Here is a 12117-nt window from a genome sequence, read left to right as displayed (position 1 = left end):
AAAGGTTCCTTATTCTTCCGTATAATCTAGACAAGAATTATAAATACTTAGCAGTTATGAGAGGGTATCTTTCACCCCCACTTAGTTAATGAATTCCGCGAGAAATGTTCAGAAACGACCCTGTCTGTCCATAACAGAAGATAGTCGATATAACAGAAGACGGTCGAGCACCAGCAGCGAAATCTCATGTCTTGGTTTGCTATTTATTTTTAATCAGATATAGTGTAAATGTGTTGATGTTGGTTAAATATATTTTAAATTGTTATAAAATTCTGCATCTCTCATAGAAAATATTATTTTCGTTTTAATTGATGCTCACAGCTAGAATTTTTGGTGCCATTCAAAGCCTACTTATTTAAAGCAGGCGAATTTTTGTATACTCTATATCTCGAAGAGGAATCGAGCAAAATATCAAGTGTGTTATATTTTTGGAAAAGTAATTTTAAATTCTTTTCAATAAATTAAAGATATACAGGGTGTCTCATATAAAAAATCAATTTTTTCTGTTGATAATTCTTAAATTATTAATTTTAAAAATTATACTTAAACCATTAAATTCTACGTAAAAGGTGCTTTGGAAATGTTTTCATAAAATACAAAGTTTTCCATAGCAAAAAAATTACAGCGATTTGTTAAAAATGCATATTTTTGAAAAACACCCCGTAACTCCGAAACGGTAACAGATATCGATATGGGGTTTTCACCATCATGTTTTTGACAAAAATTGAGCTCCAGACACCGATATTAGTTTTCGTCTATCTGCTATAGAAAAGGGTGTTTCCATTTAAAAACGTCGAATTTGACCCACCCTGTACACTAAGGAAGACAAGCAAAATTAGCAAGACCCCCGAGACCCCGAAAGGGTTTTAATAATTCTAAAATTAACAAATTGGCGCTTATGTTGTTTCCCTCCAGAACGCTTCATTTGTTTTAAAGATAAAAATATTCCTTCCTTAGTTTTTTTTTTATAATGATTTCATATAAAGTATGCGAAAACGGTACAGAATCGAAATGATGAAACAATTTAAATTTCTCTATGATCTTTAATAACTAATTTCATATTAGATAAAAAGTGAATATGAATGACGTGTATAATTCCGAGTAAAATTAAGATTAATGTTGACATTTTAAACAAAAACTGGTTTTATTTATTGATAACTTATTTATTTGGGCAATTCAATATAAAATAAACAAAAGGATGTTATGAAACTTCAAAATTCCACTACATTGAATTTAGAATAACAAATAAAGTTAAAAATTAGTACATTTTGAAAAAAAATTTATAGGTACTTAGTTATAGCAGTCAAAATAGCAGTGTTGAAAAAATTAATCGTTTTAACATTTTTCAAGAAATGATATTTAATTGTTTGAGAAATTGAAATATATTTTGGCGAACTATATACCGGGTGCGTCTAGAAAGCGACTCACCTCGCATAACTTTTTTATTTTTTCAGATAAAAAAATATGTTATATATGATGCGGTATGTTAGTATATGACATAAATTAGGATTGATTGACGAATTCAATTGTTTTTGGTCACTTCCTGTTGGTAATGATAATGGCACTATTGTATAAACATTAAATTAATAATTATTTTAAATTAATAAAAATTAAATTAATAAACATTTTATAACATTTTTATACATTACAGCTTAAAAAGTAGACAGAAAAATCTTTTTACAGAATATTTTAACTGAAACGATAATCTGTACTGTACAGGGTGGGTCAAATTCGACGCTTTTAAATGGAAACACCTTTTTCTATAGGAGATAGACAAAAACTAATATCGGTGTCTGGAGCTCAATTTTTGTCAAAAACATGATGGTGAAAACCCCATATCGATATCTGTTACCGTTTCGGAGTTACGGGGTGTTTTTCAAAAATATGCATTTTTAACAAATCGCTGTAATTTTTTTGCTATGGAAAACTTTGTATTTTTATGAAAACATTTCCAAAGCACCTTTTTACGTAGAATTTAATGGTTTAAGTATAATTTTTTTAAAATTAATAATTTAAGAATTATCAACAGAAAAATTGATTTTTTATATGAGACACCCTGTATATCTTTAATTTATTGAAAAGAATTTAAAATTACTTTTCCAAAAATATAACACACTTGATATTTTGCTCGATTCCTCTTCGAGATATAGAGTATACAAAAATTCGCCTGCTTTAAATAAGTAGGCTTTGAATGGCACCAAAAAAATTCTAGCTGTGAGCATCAATTAAAACGAAAATAATATTTTCTATGAGAGATGCAGAATTTTATAACAATTTAAAATATATTTAACCAACATCAACACATTTACACTATATCTGATTAAAAATAAATAGCAAACCAAGACATGAGATTTTGCTGCTGGTGCTCGACCGTCTTCTGTTATATCGACTATCTTCTGTTATGGACAGACAGGGTCGTTTCTGAACATTTCTCGCGGAATTCATTAACTAAGTGGGGGTGAAAGATACCCTCTCATAACTGCTAAGTATTTATAATTCTTGTCTAGATTATACGGAAGAATAAGGAACCTTTATTCTACCGCAAATATATCCATAGGATTAGATCCATGGGCACTAAGTCAGGTGGCCTCGACGGCCAACGGCTGGGATCTTGGTTAGCTATTCAATTATTCTTGAAATTGGCTGCAAAAATTTGCTGATAACTTCAGCGTTCTGAGGCGGTGCCTCTTCTTGCTGGAAAAATATGCTTTCGAGTTCCATTAAGGGCATATCATCAATAAGGGGTCCAAAGCCTACTAGTTAAAAGTGGCGAACTTTTAAAAATTCTGTATTTCGAAGAGGTGTAAAATTTTTGACAACTGTCAAATTTGACAGCTCAACATTTTTTTTTTCATTTTCGCCCATGGCCGTCCTATATATCAATTTTTACTTCAAAATCGACAACTTTGAAATTTTTGACAGCTGTCAAATTTGACAGCTCAAATTTTTTTTCTTTCATTTTAGCCCATGGCCATCCTATATATCAATTATTATGAAAATCGGTTGACTTTGAAATTTTGACATGTCATTAAACTGTCATTTTTTCAAGATGGCCGTTCATACATTTTTTTTCATATGTATATACCCACAATATACCTATACAGGTTGTTAAATTGTTCATTACTCGCGGCAAGAGTTTTATGGTTGAAATAACCCCGGCCCGCTCGTCGATAGACGACGCGACGGGACGAGTCGGCAGAAAAACCTATAAGTGCATGCGTTATCAATAGGCAGTGTTGCCATTCTGTTTTCCTATAAGTAACTGTCATGAGTTAACAACCTGTATATATATATACAAAAAAAAAAAAAAAAAACATAAATAGAATTTAAAAAATCAAAACCTCAAAAAATGCGCCATTTTGTAGCTTTCAAAATCTGTCATGCCTTGGTAAAAAATGTTTTGTCATCGGGACTGAACCTACATGCCAAATTTCAATCTCCTACAATAAAAGGAAGTGGTTTTAATTTAGCTTACAAGATTTGTTAAATAAAAGCTTATAAAAATAGCCTCCAATGAGGAAACTAAATAAAAAAATGGTCACTTGGCATTGGCAAGCCTCCAAATAAGTAGTCTTCATCGTTTTGAAAAGCTCTAAAGTGTGAATATACTTTTGAATTGAATTGAAAACAAACAATTATATTTTAATTGCTTCAATTATTTTGTGCAACCAGCAGCCGCACATCCTGGAAAACCCTTTTCCCCATTCATCAATAAAATAAATTGAAAAGAAAAATACCTATGGTTAAATATAAGAAAATCGAATTGTAAATCTTCCAGTCTCTACGCGCCACCGGTGGAGGCTATGCATCGACTAAATGAGGCTGATGGTGGGTTCACACAGCCAACAAAATAAAATAAGAATGAAATAAAATAAAATAAGAAAGTTGGTTATAAGGGATACCGTACATGCATGTTCATACATTAAATAAAATAACAACAAATAAAATAAGAAGTCTTTTATCTTTTAACTTCTTGTTTTATTTTATGTGAAAACGGCTTGGCGCACGCTTAATTCTAACCTACAAATATTTCAGTTTGATTTAATTTATTTTATAATTTCACATAAGTAAAATGTATAATATAGTAGGCAACGAATAAATAAATATACTATAAATAGTAAAATTACTATAAACAATCGTAAAGGTTAACTTTTATCCAGCCTCATCGTACTGCGCATGAGCAAATATATATTTCTTATTTTGCTTCATTTTGTCTGTATGAACGCACACAACAAGAATTCTTTATTTCTTATTTTATTTTATTCTTATTTTATTTTATTTGGCTGTATGAACCCACCATGACTGTCGGTCGCTTAATTCAGTTAGCGCATCGTCGGAGTGGGGCGTTTTAAATTCGAGCGTGGGAAAAATTGGCGAGTGTCAAAGCTATGTTATTTTGTAAGCTGTGCCAGTACTGTAATTTAAAAAATCATCGTATATATTCCTGTACGAAATTTTTAGCTCTAAATCATGATGAAAAAACGAAATTTGTAAATTTAAAGAAACTTTGTTTGAACTGTCCAGGTTCAAAACATTTTGTACACAATTGTGATTCTCCGCGACGTTGTATTCACTGTAATAAAAAACATCATTCAACACTGCATGTACGGAATAATTTAGACAATAATTCTTCTCAGCATGTGCAATCGCCTCTAACTAACAGAAGTACAAATTCTAGCAATAATACTCCTAATTATACCATACAAAATTTAAGTTTAGACACTTCACAAACTGCTCAAAGTTATTACCAATTACCAATTACAAATTCGAATTCTGGTAATAACGATTCACATGAAACATCGCGTAATCAAGCAGCATCAACGTCTCTCTCTTTTAGGTCAGCAAAAAGTTCACAAGTTCTCTTAGCAACTGCCCAAGCAAGTTTGTACTCAAAACAAGGAGAAAAAATCTCAGTAAAAATTTTGCTCGACAATGGATCTCAAAATTCATTTATTGAAAAAGCGCCGATAAACTTGTTTACAAAGCATATACTGTATTTTAAACATCTCAGGTATCTCTCAATGTAGTACGTTGTCTAATGAGATGATAGATATATATTTGCACTCAAATTTCGAAGAAAATAAGCGATTTAAAATATCATGCAGCGTCTTAGACAAAATTACTCAATTTTTACCTCAAGTTCTCATAGCCAATTGGGAAAAGATCAAATACTAAATGAAATTTTAAATAAGCTAGCTGACTCTAATTTTTTCACTCCCTCGGAAATTGATATGTTAATTGGCGCCGATGTATATTATTCATTGATCTCTGAAGGCACAATTCGACTTGGAAATAATTTTTCCACTCTTTTAAATACCCATTTAGGTTGGATAGTAGCTGGTAACGTCCCTCCTCATTGTATAACTCAAAACTATAACACTTGTGGTTTGTCACACACAGAATCTTGCTCGTATTTCTCGTTCACTCTTCCTAGAAGAGTAACTGAATCCTCTCACTCTCCAACAAATTCTGAACTGAACTCTGTATTAACAACATTTTGGACCATTGAAGACATCGTAGATCGAAAGTCTCAGTCAGTTGAAGACGTTCAAGCTGAAAAAATATTTCTCTCTTCGGCTAAGATATTAGCTAATGGTTCTTATCAGGTTGATATTCCTTTAAAATCTCTCACGGAACATCAAAAATTAGGCGATTCGTTCACTACTGCTCGAAAACGATTTTTGTCTCTTGAAACAAGATTTGGAACAAACCCAAAGTCATTTTCCGATTATAAATCGTTTATTGATGAATTTGTTTTAACCGAATGGAAACGTTTCGTTAAGAGTCTTTCGCTTGTCACAAACTTGACAATATGTCGTCATTTATTCCTTAATAAAAAAAGTTCAAGAAATGGAAATTCATGGTTTTGCTGATGCCAGTACAAAAGCTTATGGTGGTTGTGTCTATATACGTACCATCTACTCAGATCAAACCGTATCGTGCAATCTAATCTCATCGAAATCTAAAGTTGCACCCATCAAAACAATTTCTCTTCCAAGATTGGAATTATGTGGAATGCTTTTATTAGCAAAATTAACTAATAAAATTGTCTCGGCTTTTTCAAAAAAGATCAACATCAAAGCAGTTACTCTTTGGTGTGACTCTCAAATAGCTCTGTCATGGTGTAAAAACCATCCGAGCAAGTGGACTGTATTTGTCTCTCACAGAGTTTCCCAAATTCAAGAAATTACCTCTGATTATCAATGACGATACATAAAATCTGCTGACAATCCTGCGGACATTCTATCTAGAGAATCTTTTTCGCAAAAAATTCTAGATTCTGGTTTTTGGTTTCACGGGCCAAAGTTTCTGTTTTCCCCCGATATAAAATTTGAATATTCTGAACCACCACCTCAATTGACATATGTTCCAGAAGAAAGAAAATGTTCATTGATTATTTCTAAAACTGACAGCTCTTTCAACACGTTCTGGTACAATATTTTAGCTAAATTTTTTAATTTCTCTCGAATGCAGCGTTGTATAGCATATATATTACGATTTGTCTATAATCTTAAACATATAAAAGAAAAACGTTGGGGTCCCTTGACAGTGCAAGAGTTAGAAGACTCCTTGATTTTCATTTTAAAAATAATTCACGAAAAACATTTCTATACTGAAATTTCTCATCTCAAAGCGAATAAAAGTCTCTCTAATAAAAAGCTCGCTGCTTTAAATCCCTTTGTAGATTCAAATAATTTAGTGCGAATAGGAGGAAGATTGAATAATGCCAACATCTCATATGACCAAAAACATCCAGTCTTGCTTCCTACCAATGACCATATCGTTACTCTCATGCTCATTCGAGAACATCAACGGCTTGGTCACACAGGCCCACAAAATGTTCTTTCAAATTTCCGCCTGAGGTTCTGGCCATTGGACGGTCTTCGAACAATTAAACGCATAATAAGAAAATGTGTTTTATGTTTTCGTTTCAATGTGCAATCTACTCAACAAATAATAGCTAGTTTACCTGAAGATCGTGTCAATATTTCTCGACCGTTTCAAAAAGTCGGTGTTGATTTTGGTGGCCCATTTTTTATCAAGTGGTTCAGGTTACGCAAGGTATCTCTAATTAAATGTTACATTGCCCTTTTCGTTTGTATGGCTACAAAAGCAGTGCATATTGAGGTTGTTTCCGGTTTAACCACAGAAGCATTTCTAATGGCTCTTAAACGATTCATATCTCGAAGAGGAAACCCCTCAGTTATTTATAGTGACAATGCAACTAATTTTGCAGGTTCAAAAAATCAATTAAAGGAACTCTATGAGTTTTTTAAGAGACAGGACAACTCTGACTCAATTAAAAATTTTCTCAGTCAAAATGAAATCGATTGGAAATTTATTCCTCCACGTTCCCCACATTGGGGGCGACTATGGGAAGCTGCCATAAAAAGCACTAAGTATCATCTAAAGCATCTAATAGGAACTTCTAATTTTACCCTCGAAGAGTTTACCACAATTTTGCAGCAAATTGAAGCTATCCTTAATTCAAGACCATTGTGTGCTTTGTCCAATGATCCTTCAGATTTAAATTCTTTAACACCAGGACATTTTCTGATTGGAACGTCATTAACAGCTTTTCCCGAGAAAAATTTGTCAGGTCTTCCACAGAACAGATTGTCGTTCTGGAAACAAAGTGCTCGCATACAACAAGTATTCTGGAAACGCTGGTCCATTGAATACTTGAATAGACTTCAAAACAGACCAAAATGGCTCAAATCATCAAAAAATATTGATGTTGGAACTCTCGTTCTTTTAAAAGAGGACGACACCCTCCCTTGCATTGGCCATTGGCTAGAGTTATAGAAGTTTTTCCTGGAGGCGATGGAAAAATTAGAGTTGTAAAACTTCAAACATCAAATAGAAGCTATGTACGACCAATCACAAAAATATTTTTATTGCCCGATCAAGACATTATAGTATGTGAGAAAGAATCTTCTTAGTTTATAGTATATATATTTTCTCATTTGTTTTCTCGTTTTTTCTTATCTTCCTTAACATAAAACAGTTTCTTGAAGCTTAGATGCTTCAATCCCGGGGGGCAGGATGTTGGAGTGCAACGCCACTGGGACAAAAGAATGCGCTAATCCGTATTTCGGGCCATATGTTTAAAACACTGGACTGTGACGTAAGATGCAAAGGGACGCGAAGGGTCGCGTCCACTTTTGCCTCTATTTTTTCTAACACTTCTTGTTTTGAACTCGCTTGTGACACAGTCGAGACGCGCTCTTAATTACTTACCACTCTCAAAGATTTTTTGGAAAAATACTCTTTCATATTCATTTCTTACGTATTATTTTATAGTACCTATTTGTTAGTATTTAGAACTTGTTTATAAGCGTTTTATTATCCTATTTATACGGTAATAAATATAGTTGTTGAAAAGTTCGGACTATCATTACTGAATAAACCCAGAAAAGTAAGAAACTCTCCTACATGGTGGATAAGACAGACCTTACTCCCCCACAGTTCGCCACTTTTAACTAGTAGGCTTTGGACCCCTTATTGATGATATGCCCTTAATGGAACTCGAAAGCATATTTTTCCAGCAAGAAGAGGCACCGCCTCAGAACGCTGAAGTTATCAGCAAATTTTTGCAGCCAATTTCAAGAATAATTGAATAGCTAACCAAGATCCCAGCCGTTGGCCGTCGAGGCCACCTGACTTAGTGCCCATGGATCTAATCCTATGGATATATTTGCGGTAGAATAAAGGTTTGGTTTGGTAGAATAAAGGTTTTTATTCTTCCGTATAATCTAGACAAGAATTAGAAATACTTAGCAGTTATGAGAGGGTATCTTTCACCCGCACTGAGTTAATGAATTCCGCGAGAAATGTTCAGAAACAACCCCGTCTGTCCATAACAGAAGATAGTCGATATAACAGAAGACGGTCGAGCACCAGCAGCAAAATCTCATGTCTTGGTTTGTTATTTATTTTTAATCAGATATAGTGTAAATGTGTTGATGTTGGTTAAATATATTTTAAATTGTTATAAAATTCTGCATCTCTCATAGAAAATATTATTTTCGTTTTAATTGATGCTCACAGCTAGAATTTTTTTGGTGCCATTCAAAGCCTACATTGAAAAAAAAAGTTAAGGCCAACGATTTGATCATCACAAAGGCAGATAAAGGCTCTTGTTTGGTGATTATGAAAAGAGCAGATTATGTTGATAAGGTGATGAGCTTCCTGGGCTCGGACGATTTCGATAAATTAAACAAAGATCCTACTAATGCGTTTTTCACTAGAGTAAAGAGGGTTCTCGATCAGACGTTAACAACTTTAGAATATTTTAATACTAGTAAAGAAAGACTATACCCCATGAATCCAAGAACACCCTTACTTTATGGTTTGCCCAAAATTAATAAGGAGGGAAATCCGATTAGGCCAGTGGTGTCTTTTGTGGATTCGCCATGTTACAGAATATCATCTTGGCTTAACAAAGTTCTCAGAGACGTAACAGGTTTTCATAGTACTTATTCCACTAATAATTCGGTACATTTCGCCAACTACCTAAAAAATATTGAGATCCCACACGGAGCAATGTTGGTGTCACTGGATGTTAAGAATTTATTTCCTAGTATACCGCCAGAGGAATGCATTGACCTCATTAGAGATTTGTTGTTCAGCACTTCCCTTCCAAGGTTGGTTTGTGATAACCTCATTTCACTCCTTTCAATTGTTTTAGGTCAAAACTTTTTTAAAATTTAATAACGAGTTTTTCAGCCAAAAACCGGTTTAGCAATGGGCTCCTGTTTGTCCCCATTTTTGAGTGAGGTTTTCATGAACAGCTTGGAAATACAGATAATGGAAGTAGTTTTTTCACAGTATTTAATAGCTTATAGAAGATATGTAGATGATGTTTGCATCGTGTGGGAGTGGCAGTGAACGGCAGCTGGTGGATTTCCTTTCTTATGTCAATAACTTACATAATAGAATTTCTTTCACTTTGGAAAAAAGAAAATGAAGGCAAATTACCGTTCTTGGATTTTACTTATGAGAAATAATAATAAAATAGAGTTTGAAATTTTTAGAAAACCCTCCTCCACAGATATCGTTATTCAGCATATTTCTAACTCCCATATTCCCATAGATTCGCAGCGTTTAATTCTTTGTTCTATAGATTATGTAACCCACTATCCAGAGAAGCGTTTAATAAAAAGAGCTCAACATTATAAGACAAATTGTTTTTTTAACAACGGGTTTCCGCTAGGAACTATTAACAAGATTTACTATAAGTTTGTAAATAAGTACAAGATGTCTCATAATGTCATACATTCAGAAAAAATTTACAGAGAGGCCGTATATAAAGTTTTAACATTTTTTTTTTTTTTTGGTAATATTTCACTCCAATTGGCAAAATATTTTAAAAATCTTAATTTATCTATTTCCTTTAAAACTATTAATACATTAAAAGCAAATTTGGTTAGAAATAAAAGACAAAACGGAGAGGCTCTCTAAATCGGGAGTTTATTCTTTGAATTGTGCGACTGTCAAGCGGTCTATGTGGGGCAATCAGGTAGAAAGATTTCCACCCGAGTACAGGAACATCTGAGCCTTGTCAATAAATACAGAAATTCGGATATAACTGAGACTAAATCGGCTTTTGCGAACCACTTATTAGCCACTGGTCACGATTTTTTCCATCTCAAAGAAAACGTTAGTGTTCTGCACGAATAAAAAAAAAAAACTTGATTTATTGGAGAAAATGGAAATAACTAGAGCTAAAAAAGTCCGGTTCTTGTGTGCGTGAATGACATTTTTAATTTCGAACCAACATTAATTTTCAATAATCTGAAAGATTAATTCAGCCGTGTATTATTGTTGAGTTCTGAATCTTTACTTCAGAAGTATGGTAGCTTGGTGGCTTTGCTCTCTGGTTCCCACCGGGAGGCTAAGTTCAAATCCCTGGGTTATTCTATTTTTATTTTATTTTTGATTTTGTTTGATTTTTTTGTTCCTGTTTGTTTTTATTGACAAATATTTGCCGGTCATTTCAGCCTCGTCCCAGTGTTGTTTTAATTGTAAAATGTGAACGTGTATTTGGATTAATTTTAATTGTATTTGTAAGTTATGACGACCTTTTTATTATTTGTTATTTATTTAGGTTCTTTCTTGTTAGGTCTGATGATGCTCGTATATGAGCGAAACACGTGTAACAGTTTAACATTGTATAAACGTTGAGACCGAGACTTTGAGTCTTTTTTCTACCTTTTTTAAAGCCTACTTATTTAAAGCAGGCGAATTTTTGTATACTCTATATCTCGAAGAGGAATCGAGCAAAATATCAAGTGTGTTATATTTTTGGAAAAGTAATTTTAAATTCTTTTCAATAAATTAAAGATATACAGGGTGTCTCATATAAAAAAATCAATTTTTTGTTGATAATTCTTAAATTATTAATTTTAAAAAAATTATACTTAAACCATTAAATTCTACGTAAAAAAGGTGCTTTGGAAATGCTTTCATAAAAATACAAAGTTTTCCATAGCAAAAAAATTACAACGATTTGTTTAAAATGCATATTTTGAAAAACACCCCGTAACTCCGAAACGGTAACAGATATCGATATGCGGTTTTCACCATCATGTTTTTGACAAAAATTGAGCTCCAGACACCGATATTAGTTTTTGTCTATCTCCTATAGAAAAGGGTGTTTGCATTTAAAAGCGTCGAATTTGACCCACCCTGTACAGTACAGATTATCGTTTCAGTTAAAATATTTTGTAAAAAGATTTTTCTGTCTACCTTTTAAGCTGTAATGTATAAAAATGTTATAAAATGTCTAAAACATTGTAAGTTCGAGGAAATTTCTTAGAGTTTTCTTAGGTCGCAAAATTTATTATCATGTCTTTATATAAAGCTTTGGAAAACATGTCACCTCTGTCTTCACTTCTTACCAGTTTAGTTTAAAACATCCCGGCTTTGGAATTAAAATCGTACTTGTAGAAAGGAGAATGGGTGGGTTGGGTTTACCCTCCTTAATCACCCCGATCTTAAAGATCTATTGTGTCCCCCTTTCTTGAGTTATAACTCATCATACATGGGGATTTTCCTGTTGGGGGACAGGGTATTTTCCATCCTCCTTTAACAATAGATGTCTTCCTCCGAGGA

General features: G+C 33.1%; 1 protein-coding gene across 1 annotated transcript in view; it reads left to right on the top strand.

Annotated features, from left to right (window-relative positions):
- Positions 1 to 12117, top strand: part of LOC115889680 — a 28531-nt gene that overhangs the window by 3231 nt on the left and 13183 nt on the right. The window lies entirely within an intron of this gene.

Source organism: Sitophilus oryzae, unplaced genomic scaffold, assembly GCF_002938485.1.
Source record: "Sitophilus oryzae breed Bouriz unplaced genomic scaffold, Soryzae_2.0 scaffold_829_pilon_pilon, whole genome shotgun sequence".
Classification (NCBI taxonomy): Eukaryota; Metazoa; Arthropoda; class Insecta; order Coleoptera; family Curculionidae; genus Sitophilus; species Sitophilus oryzae.
Note: the sequence above shows the minus strand (reverse complement) of the source record. Positions and strands in the feature narration are given on the sequence as shown.